The sequence below is a fragment of the Mustela nivalis genome, assembly GCF_964662115.1.
Source record: "Mustela nivalis genome assembly, chromosome: 8".
NCBI lineage: Eukaryota > Metazoa > Chordata > Mammalia > Carnivora > Mustelidae > Mustela > Mustela nivalis.
Genome location: NC_139027.1, coordinates 40256270 through 40276389, shown reverse-complemented (window position 1 = coordinate 40276389; position 20120 = coordinate 40256270). Strand labels below are relative to the sequence as shown.

At 49.6% G+C, this 20120-nt stretch overlaps 1 protein-coding gene and 1 pseudogene across 3 annotated transcripts in view; both read left to right on the top strand.

Moving 5' to 3' along the window:
* Positions 1-20120, top strand: part of TCF7L1 (transcription factor 7 like 1) — a 154322-nt gene that overhangs the window by 27534 nt on the left and 106668 nt on the right. The window lies entirely within an intron of this gene.
* On the top strand, positions 12514-14564 carry LOC309870921 (large ribosomal subunit protein uL22 pseudogene; annotated as a pseudogene). The gene is made up of 2 exons (XR_014316517.1): positions 12514-12906; positions 13116-14564. The product of XR_014316517.1 is annotated as a large ribosomal subunit protein uL22 pseudogene (transcript).

Genomic DNA, 20120 nt, shown 5'->3' with positions numbered 1-20120 from the left:
CCTTCACGTTGTCTTCCCTCTGGGGGTGTCTGTCCAGATATTTCCCTTTTATAAGGACCTATTTATAAGTCCTATTGGATTGGGGCCTACCCTCCTGACTTCATTTTAACTTGATTCCCTCAATGAAGACCCATCTAAGGTTACATTCTGAGGTAACTGTGGGGAGTGGAAGGGGGAGTGGAAAGGACTTCGGCATAGCCCTTTGGACTCCGATGCAGTTCAACCCTAACTATTAATCCTCCAAGTTTTCTCCCTTAACTACAGCTTTTAACGGGCAGAACGGTGCACTTTCTTTCCACCGTCACGCTCAGAGCGCAGAGCCCGGGCCTGGTTGATGGTCAGCATTCAGCCCTAACTTGCTGACAGACTGACGTCCGTTTTCCTGGTTCTGGGTACACTTGGAGGGTGATGGCTTACGGTCAGGCTTCCCAGAGGTGGGTAGGATTCCTCTAATTTCCTCACTGTGGCAGGAGCGGCTGAGGGCCCGAAAGGAGAGGTGACCGTGAGGGGTGGGCCTCGCCTGCCCCTGATAAAGGCCGGAGTCAGGTGCTGGTGGTGCCCCCCAGCTCGAATGGATGCATTTGGACTCTGGAGGAGAGGCCCTTGTGGGGCGCTGGTGGTTCTTCGGAAGGTATAGACGTTATCATTGGTAACCAGGTTAGGGAGTAGCGACCAGGGTGCTTCCCAAGCTGCTTATTCTAGAGGTTGTTCTTCACACGATTCGACTCTGGACAGAGTTCAGGGAGGCTCTAAACACTTGGCTGGAGAAAAAGTGCACACTTCTTTCTCACGTACTGAAAACTTGCATTTCCTTCAATTATGAATGGATACAATCAACCATAGTGACATTAGCAGCACCTGTGACTACCACCAGTAGGAACTGTAGAGACTTTTTTTTCCCCCAATCTGTTAGAGTCCTTGTCGTCATCTCAAGTATCATTACCCTTATCACTACTTCAGAATTAAGATGGTTAGGAGACTCCCGGCTAGGTCATATTTAATATGGTAATTAAATATTACCATACAAAAATTTTAAAATATTTTGATAACTGCAATTTGCTCTAATTGGCTGCCTTTGGAATGCTATGTATTTAATTGGTGCATTTAATACCGTTCTGGGGAAGGTTTGCAGGCTTCCCCAGGCTGCCAAGGGGGCGGGAGATGGGTTGGGGTGTGTATCTGTGGCATTAAAGAGGTTAAGAAGCCTTGGTTTGTGTTTGTAATAACCCCTTCCTGTCCCCAGTGGGTGGGTAAATCCAATCAGTGAAGATAATTCTAGATTGCAGTCTTAACAATCACTGGTTTAGTTGATATTTGTATCCTTTATTTTTGGCCCGTTGGGGCTAAGCCTGTGTGTGTGTGTTTGTGCATTGACGTGGACTTGGATATTTCTTCTTTTCAGAGACGATAACATTAGGGAGATATTTTAGAACCAGGCCAGCTTTAAATATGGCCTCGAGTGCTGTTGGGTCCTGCTTGGGAAAGCTGTTCTGTCTCTGTCAGTCTCCTTTGGGGCTGAGAGGGACTTTTGGCAAAATAACGTACTCCTTGCAGAGCCCAGTGTACTGGGACGTGTTCTTCTTGTTCACTGTGGAACCGTGCAAGCCTCACACCAGTGCTTGAACTGCCCATGTTGGACATGAAAGTTGGGCTCACAGGACCAGTTCCAGGTGGCCTGGGAAAATGTTGAGGGTGCCAGCTCCCAGGTCCTGGTGGGTGTGAAAATAAGTTGATTGTAGATGACTAGATTTAGGGTTTTTTTTTTGGTGGGGTTTTGTTTTTTACTTTCCTTTTGAAATAATTAGAATCGTGGATAGTTGTAAAAATAGTACATAAGAGTTGTGGGATCCCTCTCTGCAAGGTTCCGCTAGTGGAGGCATCGCCTGTAGCTCAAGCTCAAGATCCTAACCAGGTCATGGACAATGGTATGTTACTGTTACCGCTAACTGGTTCACAGGCTATAATCAGTTCTCGTCGTTTTTCTCACGCCTTTGCTTACGTGTGTGTTTGTACAGTTCCGTGCTGTTTTATCCCATGCGTGGGTTTGTGTAAACACCACCACAATCACATTACAAAACCCACAGTATAGCGAGTTATTACCAGTTTTGTTAATCAAAGTACTGCCCACCCACCTTGAGGCTAGAGATAGTGATTTCATGCATCCACGGGCCTGGGTAGTATTTGGACCCTGTGCCAGGTGTGTCTGCCATCTCCAAGGTCCGATCTAGACCTGGACCCCACACAGCAGGAGTCTTCGGTGGCGGCAGTGCTCGTGATCCGTGGCATGGCATTCTGGGCCCGGGTTTGGGATCAGGGTATTTCTCTGAGCTGGAGAGTGGGTGTAAAGCAGGAGAGTGCCAGGGGACGAGGACTATGTCCAACTCTTGGGGATCCAGAGCCTCACGGGGGTGAGAGGACAGTTAGGGAATAAGGAGGTGCCCTGGCCAGGCCTGGGCAGACATGGTGAGGGATGTAAGGAAAGGTCATACTCGGGTAGGCCTGGAGGTGCCTGGTGGCCCTGCTCGTCCTTCCCCCCATCCCTGAGTAGATTGCACTGCTGGGCCGGCTTCCAGATGCAAGATAGGCCTCATGACTTCTGTGTTTTTGTCTATATGTAACACGTGAACAAGACAAAGCCTGTGATGGTGTTCTCTGTTTGTCTCTGACTGGGGCAGGGCAGGGCCCTGTGTGATAGTTTTGGTCCACCCTGGGCCCCCATCATCACGTGCCAGATGACTTCTGGCTGGGTCCTCGGGCTCTTCCGCAGTGGACTGGGGTCTGTAACTTCAGGCTCTCTGATGGGTAGTTGTTAGGGTGGAATGCAGTTAGGATGTTTTAGGGAATGGCTGGGTTTTACTGGAGCCTGAGATAGTTAAACTCACTTTGAGATAATTGTGCAAGATGAGAATGGAGAAAAAGGAACAATATTTTCTTGTAATTAAAAGTTGAGGTAGGGGCACTTGGGTCGCTCAGTCGGTGAAGCGTCTGCGTTTGGCTCAATTCGTTATCCCAGGGTCCTGAGATCGAGCCCCGAGCCCCGCATCCCGCATTGGGCTCCTTGCTCAGTGGGGAGCCCTTTTCTCCGGCTTCCTCTGCCTGCAGCTCCCCATGCCTGTGTACTCTCCCTGAGTTCGTCCTCTTTCTCTCTGACAAATAAATAAATAAAATCCTAAAAAAACACAAAAACCAAAACCAAGTTGAGGTAGCTGAAACCGTTGAGTCTGCACACTTGAGTCTAGAGCATGGCAAGGTCGATTTGATAGGTAAGCATCTTGGAGGGAGGAAGGTGAGATCTCAAGGACCAACATGTTGGCTAACTCTCGCAGAGGGCTCCCGCAGCCCGGCTTGCGGAGATGCTCCGACCGCCTTCCCTGCAGTGTGGAGACAGAGCTGGCTCTCCCCTCTCCTGCGCCATCTTAGAGTTGGGGTGGGGACTGTGAGTTTCCTAGGTAGGCCTCATTTTCAGAAGCACCAAGCCTGGTGTTTTCAACAAAGTGAGCAGTCTCTGCCTGGAGGGTTAAGCCAGCTTGGGCAGGAGGGGGCATGTCCTGTATTTTCATCGAAAGACAGTTGAGCAGTATAGAAAACAGAGATCCAGACATTTGAAGGAGCAAATGGCCCTGCGCAAATGCAGAGCAACACATCACGGGGCACCCCCTACTGCCGTAAGAGAAGTCAGAATTCCAGTTATATTCCGTAGCACCTTCGTGGGCAGTTTTTGCCCCTGCCTTCCTGCTGCTAGTCAAAGACTTCCCTTATTGTGAAAGGGAGAGTTCTCTCTGATTCTTAACCTCTCTGCTAACGGGAGCAGGTTCTCTCTCCTACAAATCTTGGTACTGAACGTCTCAAGACAGAAAAACAGACCCTAGGAAACTCACCCAGAGTGGAGTTCTGATCATTGGTTTTTCCCACCTGCGCAGGAAGGCCACACCATAGGAGGTGTGAAAGGATGCTCTTCTCTCCCCTGGAGTCACTCCCAGCCTGGAGTCTCAGCAGGAGGATGGGCAGAAAGCCTGTGGAGAGAAGGCCGTTGGATTTTCCCGCCTAGGAACATCTTAGGAAAATGCACTTGTTGTAATTTTTTATTTGCACCTGCCAATAAAAAAAATAGTGAGGCAGTGGGTTTTCACACTTTGGGGAAGGATTGTTTAGAATGATGTGGGGTGGGGTGGGGGGAATTCTTTTTGAAAATGCAGATTCCTGGACTTCATCCTTGGATGTTCTGATCCAGACAGGCCAGGACTGGGGATCTCTAAGGATTCCTAGGGGCGATTCTGACAGCAAGGAGGCTTGCAAATCTTGGGGTGTGTGCTCTTAATGCACTGGGCCCAACAGTGGATTTACGTGAAGTTCTGCCCCTGTCAGGAGCCTTCAGAGCTTCTATTGTGGGTAAATGTTGGGAGGGCCAGGCCTCTCCATCTGGTCTGAGGAAACAGTCATTCTTGTAATTCAGAAATTGTTGTTCCATGTGTTGTAGGACTGATAGAAAGACCTATGTCATGGGACTGATCTGGGTCATGGGGGAGCTCTCCTGTCTGCTGGCTTTGCAGCGTTGGCCAAGCCATTTGGCCTTTCCAAGTTTCCATCTTGTCATCTGTAGAATTATCATAAAGCATGGTGAGGACGCATGTCGAGCGTCTCTGGTACTGAGTAGCTGCTGTTTTGATCCTATTGAAATAACCTTCCCCAGCTCCCTCCACTCCTACTTCTGGCTCTAAAACATCCTTTGTTACTGCTGGAGTTCTCGTGGAGACTAGTTTCTCAGTCTTCCTTGCTCTTGGATCTTCTGGACCATCCAGTGAGATGGGCAATGCTATCCGTCAAGGCCTGTTTGAAACATCTCCTTGATGTTGCCTCTGGAAGGCAGATTTTAGTCACATGCCCACCGTGAGGCCTGCCTGGTACTTCCACCTCAGGTTGCGTTCTGCTGTCTGTCCAGCTAAGCAGACTCCCGGCAGGACTCTGACAGGTTCCAGGTGGTGATGTTCTGGTAGTGAAGCGCCGTTCAGATAATAATGAGACCGCCCTCACATACTTTGTTCCACCCACACTCCTCGTTCCCGAACCCGCTTGGCACTTTCTTGTCTCAGGGCCTCTGTTCTGTGTTCCCTTCACTGAGAACATTGTTTGCCCTAACTGTGTGGCTCTGATTTAATAGTTGCCCCCTCAGTTCCCTGACTGTCTCTTCCAGACTGCAGTGCCCCTCCCCCTACCTCCTCCTCTTCCTCCCCTGCCTTATCTTACTCCATAACACCTACCACAGATGGGCCTCCTTCACCCTGAACAGTGCCCGGTACATAGTAGGTGCTCAAAAAACAATTTTTAGTAGGTGGCAGCGGGATTTAAAAAAGATTCACATGCGCCTACTTTTCTCACACAAACCTTATTTCCAGAGAAAAATTAAACTCATCACATCAATTACCCTTTCTTTTTTTTTTTTAAGATTTTATTTATTTATTTGAGAGAGTGCTTGAAAAAGAGAAGAGTGAGTGGGAATGGGGGGCAGGTAGGGCGAAGGCAGTGCAGGGCTCAATCCCAGGACCCTGGGAACATGACCTGAGCCAAAGGCAGACGCTTAACCAACTGAGTCACCCAGGCGCCCTGTCAATTGCCCTTTCAAAAGGAGAATGAAGATAATGAGGGGATCTTCTTGGTACCTTTTCCTGCTCAGTCTCAGCAGAGGGGGCCTCACCCAGGTGCCTAATTGAAATGATCTGTTCTGAGCACTGACATAAGTACCAGCCTGCACTTGCACAGCTGAGGATCAGGGGGCCGAGGGGTCCCGGCAGCACCCAGGTGTTGGCTGACAGCCTGACAGTGAGCTCCAGAGGCAGGAGGCCGAGACCAAAAAGGGGCATCATACAGGGATACTGAGAAGCACTTTGGGGAGGACATAGTCTTTTTATTATAGCATGGGGTTCCTGTTGATTGATCATTGAAACAATGACCTTGAATTACTAATAAAGATTAAGTCTGATCAACTATGCCTGTATCGGAAGATAGGGGATTAGCACATGTATTCAGAAAGACTCCCATCCAGCTGGTTTTTAAAAAAACAGCTTTATTGAGATTTAAATCCCATACCATAAAATTCATCCCTACAGAGCTGGGCGACCATCACCACTAAGTGTAGGACATTTTCATCACCCTTCCCCTTCCCCCACCACCCCAGCCCTTGGCAACCTCTAATCTGCTTTCTTTGTGTTCTGACATTTCATGTAAGTGGGATAATTCCATAGGCAGTCATCGGACCGGCCTGCTTTCACTTAGCATACGCCTTCGAGGTTCATCCGTGTAGTTACAGGTCAGTGTTTCATTCCTTTTTATGGCCGAATAGTAGTCCATGGTACGGCTAGGCCTGCCTCATCTTGCTTATCCATCCATCCCTCGATGAACATTTGAGTTCTTTCTAGTGTTCGGCTACCATTGAGCCATGGTGAAATGTAATGAAAGGCTTGAAGGGGATGGAGCTTCCTGGCTTCTGACACCGGGGTGTTGTTGCCTGGATGGGTCTGCCTTGGTGCACGTCTCATCTAGCTGGTTGTTGTCGACTCCGGAAGTGGACCTTCCCCACTTCCGGTGGCCTTTCAGAGCCAGTGTGCCATGCGTGTGATTACCGGAGTGTTCCTCTCCTCTGGCCCGTCAGCCACATCTGAACGCTGTAGCCTCCCCAATGTCTTTCCATCCTCCACTCTTGCCCCGCTGGTCTCTCTCTCCACAGCCTCCTGTCGGGCGCCCCTGGCTTCCTCCAGCTTCTTCCGTGTGTTCTACCTTGCTCTGGGGCACAGGATTCTGCCTCAGTGACTTCAGGTCCCTGTCCCGATCCCAGCTGTCCTCAGGAAAGTCAGGCCAGCTCCTCGGGCCTTTTCAACATTATCTTGAACTGTTAGCTATGTTTAACTGGGTTTTCTCATTTCTACGGGAGACTGTCTTCTCCTTTGATGTTGTTGTCTTACCTTTGGGCCTCACCTGAGCCATAACTGCAGCGTGGCACAGACATCAGGGGACCCCCTGGGCTCACCCAGAGCAGCTCGCAGCGGGCGCTCTGTGAATGCTGCCTGGTGTGGTGTCTGGGAGTCACGAGCCCTTTGCCGTGTAACTGGAGAGGTGGGAGGTATGAATGGAGGCACCTGCCCAGCTGTATAATGGTCTCTGGAGCAGGGATCAGGTTTAAATCACTTCGAATCCTGCTTTAACCTCTCATTGTTAATTCCTGATGGTGCGTGGCTGAACTAGCGGGAAACTAACCTGAATTTTGGTCAAAACTTGAACTATGGATTTTCTTTCTGATCACGTGTATCTGAAGGGACCTTTGCTGACTCCTGTTCCTGTTCCTGTCAGCTATCGATCCCAGACTGGATTAAGGATTTGCAGTTAGGATTGGCTGGCAGAGGGGGGCGGGGGGTGCTGCCTCAAGATAATGAAATCTGGAACAATGAGGTGGGGCCCCATTCTTACTGGACTCGCCATTCTCTGTTTTCCCAGTGGATCAGGTAATCTGACATTAGCAGGTAACTTGGTTGAGTTTTTCCACTGCTTCTCAGTGGTCTGTATTCATTGTCTGCTGAGATAACAGTAAGCAGAGAAAGAAGAAAATTAAAATAGGAAGCTGGGAAGGCCAGGAAGATAATGTGTAAACCTGGTAAACAAAAGTTGGCTGTAACACAAGCCAGGATGTGACCAGGTACTTCTGACCACCTCTGCGCCAGCCCCCACATTTTCCTACCTGTTGGCCTGTCTCCCTGCCTCACTGTTATCAGACATGTTTAGGTCAGTCTTCTTTTTTCTTTCTTTTTTCTTTGGCTGTTGTTCCTGAAGAGAAAGGACCAGATGGATCTCTTAGAATCAGAGTTAGAGACCGGAAGGGACAGTGTCAACTTCTTTCTGATAAAAAATTCGGTAGCTTTTGTAGGAAGCCATCGCTTCCTCTTGGCTGTGCTAAGAGGTGCTGTCACCTTTCCCTCTTAAAACAAGAGTGGGAAATGGTGTGAAATCTGTCAGGCTTTTTAGGGTGAGTGAAAACACTGGAGGCAGCCAGCCTCGGACGCTCTGGAGGTAGGGCAATCAAGGCAATTGCCTCAGGTGTATCCTACCTCTGTGGGGCCGAGAAGCACCAAGTGGATGGGAAGCTGTGGGGTAGCAGTCTGGGTTTTGAGATCTGGGTCCGAGGCTCCATCTTCTCTTAACCACGTGCTTACCTGCCTCACAGCAGTGGTAAGAAGTGATATCTGGAAGCACCTGAGCCCACCTGTTCCTGCAGATGGCTGATGGCTCAGCACTTCCCTCTCCCACATCTGCATGGTCAGAGGACGTGGGGCTGGGCAGTTTCTTCCCATGGTGGACAGCTCCACTTGTGGGAGGATTTCCTCCTTCCATTCACTTATTTTCTTCTCCATTCCCCACCCCGCCAGCGTCCTCCACGGTCGGTCTCACGTCTTCCATATCCTTGGCTGTCAAGCTTTCCTGTCTCAGGATAACTTGTCCTTATGTGGGCTGTGGCCTTCTTAACCTTTATACATGCTGGCAAAAATAGTGGCTTTCTACAAGTTACATGTTCCAAAGGAAGAACAGTGGGTCCTGGAAACCTGATATGTTTACCATGTATTTTTTTTTTAAATGTGAAATTCCAAAGTCAATATCCACCACATTTTGTAAAAAGGAAAAATGATGATAATCCTGTCACCTAACAAACCTGTCCTCATTTGAGTGTTTCCTTTATCTCTTCTGACGAGTCCATATTAATGCTTATACTCAGAGTATCTACACAAGAATTTCGGTGGTTTATCCATTCACTGTGCAACAGTTTCACTCCCAGTCGTAGGCACAGCACAATGAAGAATGAAGAACACTAACATCTTGTGGTCACAGTCAGCCTTGGGACGATGGCACCTCTTTCTGTGGAACGGATAGATAATCACATGTTAACTGGTGACACGAACTAGTTCTGACTGGACAGATCAATGATGTCGCAGCCCCCTCTACCCCTGAGAGAAAGCAGGGGACCTTGGGGGGAAGGGAAGAAATCCGCAGGAGGTAGCGCCCCATTCTGGTGTCCCAGGAACATCTCCATGTGTAGGACAATGAGCTCTTTAGAGTGGAAAGGAATATGTTTTAAAATTGTTTTAATCATTCCGAAGAAAAAAGAAAACAGTACTCTTTTTACATACTCTCCAGAATTTCCTGTGTTTCATATTAGCTGGGTACTGTTTTGGCTTCCTTTCGTGGTAGTAAACATAGTTTGTTTTGTTTAGCAATTTCCTTCCCCCTCAAATACCATCACTGATCAATCCTGACTTTGCTTGAGTCATAAATTCACAGTTCTCTTTCCTTCCACCTCTCACCCCTCCATTTACTCCATTTTTGTGAGCTCCTGCTATGCACTACAGATTCCAGAAGGGGCTGTGGGGGGAGGGTGTTGTAGGAAGGCAGTGGGTACTGGAATCCCAGCATCTAGATGCTTCCACCCACCCTCTCTGAGGGCTCACGCTCTTGAGGCCAGGAATGCTGACATTTAATGAGCACTTACTAGATAGTTTTTTGTCCATTTTATATATAGGGAAATCGAGGACTTGTTGAGTCTCTAGGATCAGAGAGTGCTATGGCCTCAGGTAAAGGTCTGGTTTAGCTGTGGTTGTCGCCTCTCCTGTTTGAACTTTGAGAAGCAAGGTCCTTTGAGAAGGACTGCATTTTAAAACATGATTGTCTTATAAGGTATCTCAAGTGAGGGGTCACAGTAGAGCCTCAGGCAGCCCTGGTGGGGTGTGGACCTCCTGACTGCAGCCTGTTGTGGGTGAGTGGAGTTCGAGTGGAAGAGACAGTCAAGAAGAGGGTGCAGAGGAGAAGAAAGGGGCTATTAACCCAAGATGGGGAAAAGTGGCCCCCAGTGGTGGGGGGGCCTTTCAGAGTCCCCTGCTGGGAAAAGTACAGGTCCTGGAAGATTGAGCTGATGTCTGACATTTTGGGTCCGCATTCCCTCCAAAGCCTCCTGTGTTCTGCAGACATTGTCTTCTTTTGCTGCATAACGGTAGTTGCCTATTACTGTTAAAATCAATAGAGCCACTTACCTTGAACTCAACCTGATGTTGACCTTTCCAGTGAAATTGGGAACACCTGGAGTTTGTTTCCTTCCAGTTGGGCACGGAACAGTTTCTGGTTTCCCGTGGAATGAAACAGGGTATAAATGTTGGGAGTAATGATTCTCGAATGCCTCCAAATCACCTGCGGGCCTCGTCACACATGGCCGGGCACTGCCCCCAGAGTGTGTGCTTCTGTAGGTCTGGAGCGGGGCCTTGCGAGGCTGCATTTCTAACCAGTTCTCCCGTGATGATGGTGTTGCTGGTCCGGGACCGCACTTTGGGAACCACTCTACCAGAGCATCTCTCAGATCCGGGTCTTTGTTCCCCCTCTTCGCCCCACAAAACCCACACCGTGAGTGTGGTAGAGAGCTGTAGTCTTTTAGAGGATTGATTTGGTTTTCGGCACAGAGTAGTCAAGAGACTTGGGCTAAGTCCCAGAGCTAAACTGTCCCCTGGCCCTGTTTCTCCCCCCCCCCTCCCGCTGAACCCCTCCCTCACCTGCCACGCCTTGCAGGGTTTAGGACAGGGTTGAATGAGCTGCCTGGTGTGGCGAGGGCCTGGGGGCACTGCTGCTTTCCTCCTTGCAGCATGTGGAATTTGACAAGCTAAGCGTTTTCCACGGTAAGTGCATAAAAAAGATTTCTTACCCTTTTTCGAAAGAAAGAAATACAACCTTTCTCTTGAGTCATGACTGTTGTTAGATGTGGAATGAGAAAAAAAAGCAGTTAATGTTCTTTTCTTCTAAACACATTCTCTGACTTTCTTTAGCTGCAGAAGACCCCCCAGAGTTCATTTTTAATGGTTTCAGGGAGGTGGAGGAGTCTGATTCTCCTGCTCAGGACGCAGCTCAGCGAGGCCCCGGGCACAGCTTCAAACCCAAGTGACTGGTCAGATGGGGCAGAGGGACACCGGCTGGAGAGGAGGTCAAGGAGACCGACCCTCTCCGGGGCAGGGGAGGGGAGATGTGGGCTGGGAATCCGATGTTGAGTCTCGCAGCTTTTGAGCCTCAAGGTGCTCTTTTTGGTTAACTTTGGACCAGCAAGGGGTTAGCCAGGGAGGCTGTGGTGTGTTGTGTCTGCCTGCAGGACCCATGGCCATCTCAGCCTCCTGTGGCAGACCTGGCTTGTTACCATCCCCCCTCAAGTGCACCTTGTAATCCCCATCCTGGCGAATCCTCGGTTCTCCACGCTGCAGTCCTGCTTGGTCCTCCTACCAGTGACTCCCCACCCTCTGGAGGTCACGGTTTCTGTTCCTGCCTCTGCCACCACCTTGGGTTGCTCTTTTTTCTCATTGAGGCTATTACAGTAGTCTCCAGCCAGTTTCCAATCTCTCCCCTTCCCAGTCCTTCCTTCTACTTCTGCCGTCGCCTTATCGCCATGCTAGCACCTCCTGGGCCCCGGCTGCTCCCCAAAACCCTTGACAGTTTCCCATGGCCCAGGATAAAAATTTCGTTTCTTGGCTTCCGAGCTTTCCCATCTGGGCCCACCGTGTCTGGCTGGGGTGCGAGCGGGGATGCTGGCGAGGGCCTGGACAGTCATGACAGCTTCTGAAAGAAGTGCATTTGGCAAGCTGATGACTTGCCAAAGGACAGACCGCGGTGAGAGGATTTGCTGTTCTGGCCTCAAGTAGGAACGGGGAAGAGGACATTGGCGAAGCAGGGGAAAAGGCCGTGTCATAGCAGTGGGACAAAGCCAGGGAGAAGAGCCCAGACATAAGGGGCCTGGCTAAGAAAGGCCCCATTCCGTGCAGTCAGCTCTCCCAGGGGACAGCTAAAGAGGTCTGAGCTTCTAACGTCTGGTTTTGGTGGTGCTTGTTTGGGGCCCCATGGAACATTCTGGGATGCTAACCCTTAGAAGGGCAGGCCCAGACTGCTGATAGCCAGGTCCACAAGAGGAGGGCCAGAAGGAGTTGGTGCTTGAAAAACTTTGTTGAAGACAGTAGATGGGCTTTTTAGTTTCATTTTGAGTAAGTAGAAAGTCAGTGTTCCTGATGCTTGGGATCCATGGTATCTTTTTTTTTTTTTTTTTTTTTCTAAAGTTAACTCTGGGTTTTTCAGGTTTTATTTTTTAAACTTTTTTTAAGTCTTTTTTTTTTTTTTTTTTTAAGTAATCTCTACACCCAATGTAGGGCTTAAACTCATGACTCTGAGATCAAGAGCCTCATGCTCTTCTGATGAACCAGTCAGACGCCCCCATAATGTTATTTTGATAGAAAAAAATAGAAGCTTCCCAAAGCCTAACTCACCTCTGTTAAGGAGGGAAATGGAAAACAACAGAGGGGTATATGGTCTGTGTCTAGGAGGACTGTTGGAGGGGCTGTCGGAATGTTCTCCTGCCCCATCAGAGCACCAGGGCAAACACTGGGTCGGTGCCATGACTTAGATGTCAAGAGGGAGCTGGAGCTACAGGAGCTCGCCCTGGGTGTGGTGAGGGCCAGGTGGTCCTGAGTCTTACCAGAGAAGGCACTTTGCTGAGCTCTGGAGGGAAAGAGGAGAGGGAAGGGGACAGGAGCTGTGCTTCAAACAGCTGAAGGGTGTCCCAGGCTGCAAATTCAGCTCTCTAGAAGGTCAGATCTGTCCAAAGTTGGGATAATAACCCAGCATCAATCATAATAGGTTATTTTTTTATGGGACACTTTACAGTTTGATAGGCCCTCCTTCTCTGGAGGGAATTCAGGTCCAGGGAGGGGTATTGTAGGCTCTCTTGAGAGTTTGGGGAGTCCAGATCGGTGTTCCCCAAATGTGTATCAGAATTACACTTTCAAAATCTCTGAAAATGGTTTGTTCTTCACTGGACCCATAAAACCCTGCAAAAATCATGCAAATCAAGAGGTTCAGGGGCGCCTGGGTGGCTCAGTGGGTTAAGCCGCTGCCTTCGGCTCAGGTCATGATCTCAGGGTCCTGTGATCGAGCCCCGCATCGGGCTCTCTGCTCGGCGGAGAGCCTGCTTCCTCCTCTCTCTCTTCCTGCCTCTCTGCCTGCTTGTCATCTCTCTCTGTCGAATAAATAAATAAAATCTTTAAAAAAAAAAAAATCAAGAGGTTCAGATCTTCGTGTTCACTTTAAGAACACGTGTGAAGCTGCCCAGGCCGTCCAAGGCATGCATATCCGAAAAGCCACCAAGTATCTGAAAGATGTCACTTTGCAGAAGCAGTGCGTACCTACCATTCCATCAGGGCAATGGTGGAGTTGGGAGGTGTGCCCAGGCCAGAGTGGGGCTGAATCCAGAGTTGACAGCCCAAGAAGAGTGCTGAATTTTTACTGCACATGCGTAAAGATGCAGAGACTAATGCAGAACTTAAGTATTTAAAGGTCTATGCCCTCTCTGGTCATTGCACACAGCCAGGTGAGCAAAGCCCCCAAGATGGGATGTAGAATTCGCAGGGCTCATGGGTGGATTCACACATACATACCTGAGCTCTCCTCCCTTCCATGTTGAGATGATCTTTACGGAAAAAGAGCACATTGTTCCTAAACCAGAAGAGGAGGTTGGATAGAAGAAAATATCTCCCAGAAGAAACTGAAGAAACAAAAACTTATACCTAGTACCAGTAAGTTCTGCACAAGAAAATGCAAACCAAAGTAAAAATAAGCTAAAAAAAAAAAAAAAAATCAGACTTGGGGCGTCTGGGTGGCTCAGTGGGTTAAAGTCTTGGGTCATGATCCCAGGGTCCTGGGATCAAGCCCTGTCCTGGGATCCTCCTGGGATGGAGCACCGAATCTTGTGATCTCTGTCAAATAAATAAATAAAATCTTAAAAAAAAAAATATCAGTCTCTTGGGGCTTGCGAAGACCTGCTGAATCAGCATCTTGGGGGGGTGCGGGAATCTGTATGGGGTTCAGGCAGCTGTTCTGCCCAACATCCCTAGGAGAATGTCCATCCTACATGGCAGAGACCCCTGCCTGTCATGTTCTCTATTGGACTCCTAGTGTCTGCTACACAGTAGGGGCTTGACAAATGTTTGCTGCATCCGTGTGCTATTTGCCAACATAATTACGTTGATCTCTCCTAATGCCGTCCTTGTCTGCATGTGGCCCTTCCTGCTCTTTAAACACGCGGCAAGTCTTCACTCTGCCCAGGCTTTGCTCGCACCACTTCCTCAGCCTAGATCACTCCCCTGCCTCTTCCCCTGTGAAGTCCCATGTTGCTGTTGCCTGCTGACAGTGTGGCGGGCGCTGTGCTGGTTGTCACTAATTTCCCAGCCAGCCCATTACATGTGCTGCCCCCACTTTCACAGTTCCTCCCCAGCCTTTCCCCTTGTGTCCCCACTAAGGAGAGAGGGTCCTGTGAGTTTCTCTCAGGGTGTAGCATTACTTTTTTTTTTTTTTTAAACAATTGATTATTTATTTTAAAGATTTTATTTATTTGCAAGAGAGTAGTGCACATATGCCCAAGCAGGAGGATGGGCAGAGGGAGAAGCAGACTCCCTGCTGAGCAGGGAGCCTGATGTGGGGCTCGATCCCAGGATCCTGAGACCATGACCTGAGCAGAAATCACTAGGATGCTTAACTGACTGAGCCCCCCAGGTGCCCCCCTGTAACATTCTTGATAGCATCTAGGTGCCCTCCCTGGTGCTTATCAGGGAAAATATTTTTATTTTATTTTATTTTTAAGATTTTATTTATTTATTTGACAGAGAGAGAGATCACAAGTAGGCAGAGAGGCAGGCAGAGAGGAAGGGAAGCAGGCTCCCTGCTGAACAGAGAGCACCATGTGGGGCTCGATCCCAGGACCCTGAGATCATGACCCGAGCCGAAGGCAGAGGCTTTAACCCACTGAGCCACCCAGGCGCCCCCAGGGAAAATATTTTTAAGCTCAAAAATCTCTATATATGAATATATGTGTATACACACATGTACATACTTTTTTCAAAACATAGGGATCTTCAGAATTGAAATGAATGTGTTTTTTTAAAAAATTTATTTAATAGAGAGAGACACAGAGAGGGGGGACACAAGCAGGGGGAGTGGGAGAGGGAGAAGCAGGCTTCCCACTGAGCAGGGAGCCCGATGCTGGGCTCGATCCTAGGACCCTGGGATCATGACCTGAGCTGAAGGCTTAATGACTGAGCCACCAAGGTGCCCCGAGATAAAAGTGTTTAACTGAGTTTAATGTTTGGTTAAATGGTTTCTGTGTAGTCATCATTGCCCCCTTAGTCGTCACATCGCTCCCAGGTGAGGGATTTAGAAGGCTTGAGCTCCATCTTGCATCATAATCCTGAAGGTTTTTGGATGCTCTTCTATGGAGGATATGGGTTCTGGAGGGTTCTGTGGTCGTTAGCACCCCTTTGCCTTTATCTTCTGGCTCCCGAGGGTCTCTGCTCCTTGCCTTTCACATTCTTCAGAGATTAGTGACCTCCTGAAGGGAGGCCTCAGGAAATAATAAGCATAAGAAGCACTGACCTCTGGAGCGTGCCCTCCACACCAGACGCTGTTCCAAGTGTCTGTTCATTCCCTCATGTCATTTTTATAACAGCCCTGGGAGGTTAGTACCTATCGGCTCTGTCCACTGTGTCTCCGGGTAGGGAGACTGAGGTGCTCTGAGGTTCTGTGATTTCTTTAATGCCACGTGGCCAGCAAAGAACAGGTGGTTGGACGGCCACCTCCCTTGCAAGTCTGAAGCACATGAGTCCCAGGCCTAGCCCTGAGGCCCACCTTGCTCAGGGCTCACTACAGATGTTCACCTTCTGCTGGTGTGCCGGATAGCTGCTGCTGGACTGGGGTAGTCAGCTGCTGCTCCTGAGAAGAGAGAAAGAGAAACCTGGGAGAGTCACATTTCTTCAATTTCTGAGGCTGCTCTGGGTACCTGCCTGGCTTGGGATTCTTCTAGGGGATTGGGGAAGAGACTTCGAAAAGAGGGAAGTGTGGTGAGCAGGGGGCACCTGCAAGAGGGCTGGGGCACCTGGTGAGCAGACCTGCCAAACAGGAGTGGCCAGCACGCCTCGGGGGCGGGGGAAGCATGGAGGGATTGCATTCCTCGTCCAGTCCAGTTCGGTGTGTGGCCAGAAACGAAGTGTAAGTCGTTCAGACACGTCCTTTACAAGTGCCCTGGGAAACGGTCTGCTTTGGAAGACTGAAGGAGATCTAGGAGGCTGTCCAACGACTGTGTGCTTCTGTGCTGAGCCCGGGCCTGCTTGCTGGGCAAGGCAGCCCGTGAAACAAACAGCCCTTGGGAACAAAGAATATGTGATAAGGGAGAGAATTGAGCACAGCCAGAGAAGTGAGAAAATCCAGAATGCAGGGCAGCCCCTGGAGCCAAGCAGAAGCATTCTCTTCTGTGATGGAATAATCACAGAGGAGCCAGAGGTTGCCTGGAGGAGAAGGAAGGGGACGCTGCTTGGAGGAGAAAGTCTGAGGCCAACATGTGCCCCCAGCAAAGAAAACTGGTCTGCATCCTTTTTTTTTTTTTTTAAAGATTTTATTTATTTATTTGACAGAGATGACAAATAGGCAGAGAGGCAGGCAGAGAGAGAGGAGGAAGCAGGCTCCCTGCTGAGCAGAGATCCCCATGTGGGACTCGATCCCAGGACCCTGGGATCATGACCTGTGCCTAAGGCAGAGGCTTAACCTGCTGAGTCACCCAGGTGCGCCCCCCACCGTTTTTTAAAAATTTAAATTCAACTTAGTTAACCTGTAGTGCATTATTAGTTTCAGGGGTCAAATACAGTGATTCATCGGTTGCATAGAACACCCAGTGCTCATTACATCAAGTGCCCTCCTTAGTGCCTGTCACCCAGTTCCCTTCCCTTCCCACACACTGGTCTGCATCTTAAATCTAGGTTTATTGGTCCTGTGGTTATGTGTCTGGTATCATCAGGGGATGCACCTGGGGGCTGCTGGTTTCCCCAGGACCTAACTCCGTGAGCACCAGTGTAATGAGTGCCCTTTGTCTGGTGCCCAGACTGGGGAGTGGCTACAGGAAAGGCCTGCAATGTAGCCCCTACCCTCAAACACTGTCATTTAATGGGGAGACAGAGAACTCTGTGGAACACAATTAAACCTCTTTGGGTGGGCCCAGGGGATGGCTGAGGCCACACCGAGAGTGTCAGATACAGAATGCCTAAGGATGCAGGAGAACAGAGCTGTCTGTGGCCTTGTGGAGGAGGCAGGATGTGAAGCAGACCTTGAGGAGTAAGTGGGATTTCATTTGGAGAGGAAAGGCAACAACGGTCACAAGGAGAGACAGGGTCCTCAGAACTGAACTTGAGCGTCGCAGGTGGAAAGGTGGACAGCCAAGGCTCTGGGACCAGCCCCGGAGCTGCTGGAGCTGCCAGCACAGACTTCCTGATCCCGGCTGCCTGTGAATCAGGACCCAGACTTGGGCTGGCTGGCCTGGGGTGCCAGGCAGCCTGTGGCAGGCAGGAGGGCCGGACGGGGGGCAGGAATGTGTTAACACCAGCAGCTGGCTGCTATCTGATCCTGGCCCTGCCGAGAGACTTCCGCTTCCCCCATTGTTAACATACCAACCCGCCTGGGAACGAATGAATGAGTGGGTAGAAAGGGTCCCTGTGTCGGCTATCAGCAGCGGGGATAAAGTAACCCCAGCTCCATGCTCTCCAGAGAGCTTGTCCGGCCAGCTTTTGACATTGGGAAACCCCAGGTGGGAAATGGCCCTCACGCGTAGAAGCCCGCTGATCCTTGTTGGTACAGAATACCTCTTTTACAAAATGACCCCTCAGATGGCTTAGCCAGCGCAAGTTAATTGCTGTCTCCAGTGCAAGCCTGTAGCACTGCACTTCCTTCTGGAACCTAACCTTTCCATCTAAAAGTTCAGTCACCTTTCAGAGCATTGGTTCCCAACTTTGTGCATCAGTCACTGTAGTAAGATTGCTAGGGCCTGTTCCCACAGAGCCTGCATTTCTAACAAGTTCCAGCTGCAGCTGCTGCTGCTGGTCCAGGGACCGCACGTGGAAAACCACCGTACTAGGGCTTCTCTGCTCTCCACCGAAGCCAGTCAGGGCAGGAGGGATGAGAGAGAGCAGAAGTCAGTCACAGTTCTCCCACTTAACTTCAAGGGCATCTGAGAAATGTCTTTTCCTGAGCCCAGGAGGAAAATAAAATGGCATTGTATTGGCCACAATTCAGAAGCATCCTGGGGGCACCTGGGTGGCTCAGTGGGTTAAGCGTCTGACTTCAGCTCAAGGTCGTGATCTCGGGGTCCTGGGATCGAGCCTCAAGTCAGGCTCCCTGCTCAGTGGGGAGTCTGCTTGTCTCTCTGCCCAGTTATCCCACTTGTGTTCTCTCTCTCTCTCAAATAAATAAATAAATAAATAAATAACATTTTTTAAAAAGCGTCCTGATTGCACCTGATGCCTGCTTGAAATACTAGATTTCAAAAACCATTTCGAGTATGTCAGGAAAATAAAAATTTGCATTTACTCTTGGCACAGGTGCCTTTCAAGAAGGCCTGATGCAGTGGAGGTCATCATTGAATTTCCAACTTGTCCCCCCATGTTAGTGTAAACCTGAGTCACTGGAGTCTTAGGTCCCTTGAAGGATGGTCCATGGTATCCCTAGTCTAACTTTTATGTCTTATATATAGGGAAGAACGCTGCAGACAGTAGTCATTATTATTGTGCACAGTGGACTTTGTTTTGGATGTTCCTTTGTTTTGGATGGTGTCTTTCTTCATGTCTGTTGCCTGCTGACTCAAACCTGTACTTGCCTATGGCAGGAGGTGTCTGAATGTTAGCCATGGTGAATAGACATGTCATTTGGTCCAGACCTGTTTTGGGGTTAAAACAGTGGGTGAATTGGTGGGTAGTTGTTACATGTGTTCCTGTGCTTAGCGCCCCAGAGGATGCAAGAGGACACCCCTTCAGGCCATTTTCAGTGAACCTACTTAGTTCTCGAGGCCAAAGCAATCCAAATAAAAGACGCAAGGGCTCAACGGGGATGGCAAGTGTGTTGGCCAGTTGTTGAAGGAGAGAGGCCAGCTCAAGGTAGAGAATGGCCCTAATGAGTCTGTGCTGCTCAGCCCGGTTCTGGGGCTTCAGGGTTAGTTGTGGGAGCTGCAGTTTTAGCAAAGCTTAGACAAACAGATGATAGTGAGACAGAGGCCCAGGGCTGGAAAAGGTGGGAGGTGATGGGCCATGCTGGCTGCCATGATGTTGTAAAGTCGTGAGAAGGGGTGGGATATAATGAGTAGTTCAGGGGGAGGACAAGGGGAAGATGAGACCAGAGCAGGAGCTAGACAGAGTGAGGTGGGACTGAAGGCTAGAAGTAGAGCTTTTGAACCGCCGTGGCAGTCCAGGAGTATGGAGCCCTGCTGCATGGCACAGCACCGGGACTGTTCACGTGGAGTGTGGCAGGTTCCATCTTAAGGCCAGGACTTTGAGAGAGAAATTCGTTTAAAGGAAAAATGAAGTGTCTGTGTAGGCTCGAAATCTGGAGGGATCTTTCTGTGGAGCGGCTCTGACAGCTGTAAATGCCAGGCAGGACCTGGGTAGATAGAAGGCGCCCCGGGATTCCCAGCAGATACACAGTCAGATCAGTATGTCGTGTACCTTAAACTTACCCAATGTACTATGTCAGTTATATCTCAATAAATCTGGGAAAAAAAAAAAAGGAGAAGGCATTCTAGTCAGCAAAGGGGCCCTGAGGGTAAGGCACCAAAAATGGCCTGAGGGATGGCCCTGAGCTACCTTGACAGTCAGGAAGAGGGGCTGGACCAGGCCTGTTAGAGGCAAAGTTATGGAAAGTAGAGTCTGGCTAAGAGTTGTGGGATATCTCAGGGGGAAGGTGGCCGGAAGGTGATTTTAGAAGTTTAGTGACGAGTGCCTGGATTGGGTGTTGGAGGGGAATGAAGGGACAATAGACACATTTGAGAGCCAGCTTGCAGGAAAAAGGTCTTCTAGTCTTTGATGGTTCTGGCATCTTCATGATGGTGATTGCAAAGAGGCTTCTTCACAACTCCAGCCCTCAGAGTGTGACAGTTGGAGGCTGGCTTCCTTACCTGGAGAGCCCAGTGGAGGATGATGTCATCCATCCACCCCTTCCTGGCCCACCTTTGCAGGTGTAAGCACACAGCTGTGGCACCGAATCCT